The sequence below is a fragment of the Mus caroli genome, chromosome 16 (assembly GCF_900094665.2).
Source record: "Mus caroli chromosome 16, CAROLI_EIJ_v1.1, whole genome shotgun sequence".
Classification (NCBI taxonomy): domain Eukaryota; kingdom Metazoa; phylum Chordata; class Mammalia; order Rodentia; family Muridae; genus Mus; species Mus caroli.
The window spans coordinates 14,149,607-14,152,312 of NC_034585.1; the positions used below are offsets into that span (position 1 = coordinate 14,149,607).

At 45.0% G+C, this 2,706-nt stretch overlaps 1 protein-coding gene across 9 annotated transcripts in view; it reads right to left on the bottom strand.

Moving 5' to 3' along the window:
• Nucleotides 1-2,706, bottom strand: part of Med15 (mediator complex subunit 15) — a 75,281-nt gene that overhangs the window by 10,544 nt on the left and 62,031 nt on the right. The gene's annotated exons all lie outside the window — the stretch shown is intronic.

Genomic DNA, 2,706 nt, shown 5'->3' on the forward strand with positions numbered 1-2,706 from the left:
TGTTCTATTCAGGAATTTTTCCCCTGTACCCATATCTTCGAGGCTTTTCCCTACTTTCTCCTCTATAAGTTTCAGTGTCTCTGGTTTTATGTGGGTTCCTTAATCCACTTAGCCCACACCCACTGTGACACACCTACTCCAACAGGGCCACACTTCCTAACAGTGCCACTCCCTGGGCCAAGCACATACAAACCATCACACCTTGCAAACCATTTGTCACTTGCATGTTACAAGCAGGAGCACTGGTGACCACAGTGAAGTCACTTGTCAGGGTCACAGAGCTAGAAGCTCACAGGGACAGCAAAGGCAGGCACTATAAACAGCAGTGCTCCAGCAATGGTGAGGGTAGACAGTGGGAACTGTCAGCATGGCTGGGAAGGAAGCCCAAGAAAGTGGGAATTCAGGGGAGCCCCAGAACCTCAGACAGGCTGGCGACGTGGATGCTGCCCCTCTCTCACCATCTGCATGCATCTAGCACTTACATTTGCCCTTGTTCCTGAACCAGAACTGAGCCTGAACCATGGAATCCCACTCCAGAGAATCAAGGAACACTCTTGCCATGGTCTTGCTAGCCAACATTCACCATGTATCACAGACAGACAATATGGATGGTGCTGTCCTAGCCCTTTTTAAAGTGGGGAGTTTTTCACAGGAAGGGCTGAGATCAGACAGTTATACTGATGGCCAAAAGGGAGGCCTCCACCAGGGCTTTCTCCCCTGATATCTCTCCCTTAAGTATTCTCAGGGCCTTTGTCCCCTGAGTAGACAAGCAAAAGTGAATGTGCTTAAGACAAAACAAAACAGAACTAAACAAAAATTAGACAAAAAAACCCAGCCAGGCATGGTGGTGGTCCACACCTTTAATCCTAGCACTCAGGCGGCAGAGACAGGGGAAATCTCAAAGCCAACCTGGCTTATAGAATGAGCTGCAAGTTCCAGGACAGCTAGGGCCACACAAAGAAACCCTGTCTCAAGAAAAAAACAAAAACAAAAACAAACAAACTAAAAAACCCAAACAAACACAAAATAAAATAAGATAAAAAAATCCAAGCCCAGCCCAGCACAGCCTGGTCTGTCTCCTGCTGCCATGGTCCTCTAGCCAGCACCCATCTCAGATTGCCCATGCTGCTGCAGTTGACTTCACTGCAGAGGCCAAAGCTTCAGGGACACATGCCCCACTTGCCAGCACTTACCAGGGGATGATGAGTCAATCTGGGAGGACTTAGGCTGGCATATATCTGCTCCATCAACCAAGCCACAACATACTTTGAGAGTTACCCAAAATTTTTAATGTACCTTTTATTTTAGCATTGACCTTTCTCTCCTCTCTCTTTCCTTCAATCTAACTCACTTCCTTGCCGTCTAGGGTTAGGAAGTACTATAGATCCTAAGACCTACTCAGCTAACAATGTAGGAACGACTCCTCAGTAGGCTATGGAGGCAAGATGCAGAACCTAGTCAAAGATGCACAGATAGGTTCTGTCAGTCAGGAGAAAGAACAAGGCTGTCAGACCAGCAACAAAAGCAAGGCTGAGGGGTTTCTAGAAGAATCCTGTCTGACTTTGAATTCTGATCCTCAACATGCTCCCTTATAGCTCCTTTCCATTTGAAAAAGTAGCTAAATGCTGGAATTATGACCTGCCACGGTGAGAACTAACAAGATTCTAAACATGAAGAACCTAGCTCAAGATCTGACATATGTCATACCCTCAAAATGTTGGGGACCTTTAATTTCTACAAAAAACAATCTTCTATGCTGCTAAGTGGCGTATCTCCACAATTCTACCCAAGCTTGTAAATCCAATGCATACTGAGCTAGAAGACTCTCCTTTGAAGAAAGCTACACAAGTGTCCTATGTCTGACTATGCAGAGAGGATAGTTCCTGCTTGTGGGCCCTCAGGCAAAGGCAGAGACTCCATATGCTAGAATCAGAGATACACTTTTCCAGTGTAGGAAAAGGAATTTTAAAGGTCTTTTGGTTGTTGTTGTTGTTTTGTTTTTTTTTTTTTAAACAATAAAGCCTCAAAATAGAGAGCTCTGTGATAACATAATCTTCCAACATCTCTTGGCACATGGAATGCTGTTAAGCAAATGAATGCACAGATGTGGGCCATGGTACCACATTCCCATGAGGCCCTGACGTGTACAGAGCACTGTCTGTTCAGTTTCTCCTCCTAGAAAGCGGATGTGGACAGTACAAGTCAACAGCAGTGTGCACTTCCTGAGAAGCTGGATGCTGCAGAGCACTACAGCATTGGTCAGCAGAGCCCTAGACAGCCACAGGTTATTCTCTTCTGAGATACTATCTCAGGTAGTCCAGGTTGGCTTCAAACTCTTCATGAGTTCTAGAATGACTGTCACATTCAATTTTATACATGTAAATTGGTGATCAAACCCAGGGCCTTGTACATGCTAGGCAACTATACCCAGCCCATGTCTTCTGTTTTATTTTACCATGAAAATAAAAGTATGACAATTTTAAAGTAGAGGAAAAGCCCCTCACGATATATCAGCAAGAGCTGGCCATGGTGGCACACACCTTTAGTCTCAGCACTCAGAAGGTAGATCAAAGTCGGTCTTGTCTCAAGAGTGAGATCTAGGACATCTAGGGCTCCACAGAGAAACCCTGTCTCAAAAAAACCAAAACCAAAAAAGAAAGGAAGGAAGGAAGAAAAAAAGAAAGAGAGAGAGAGAGAGAGAGAGAG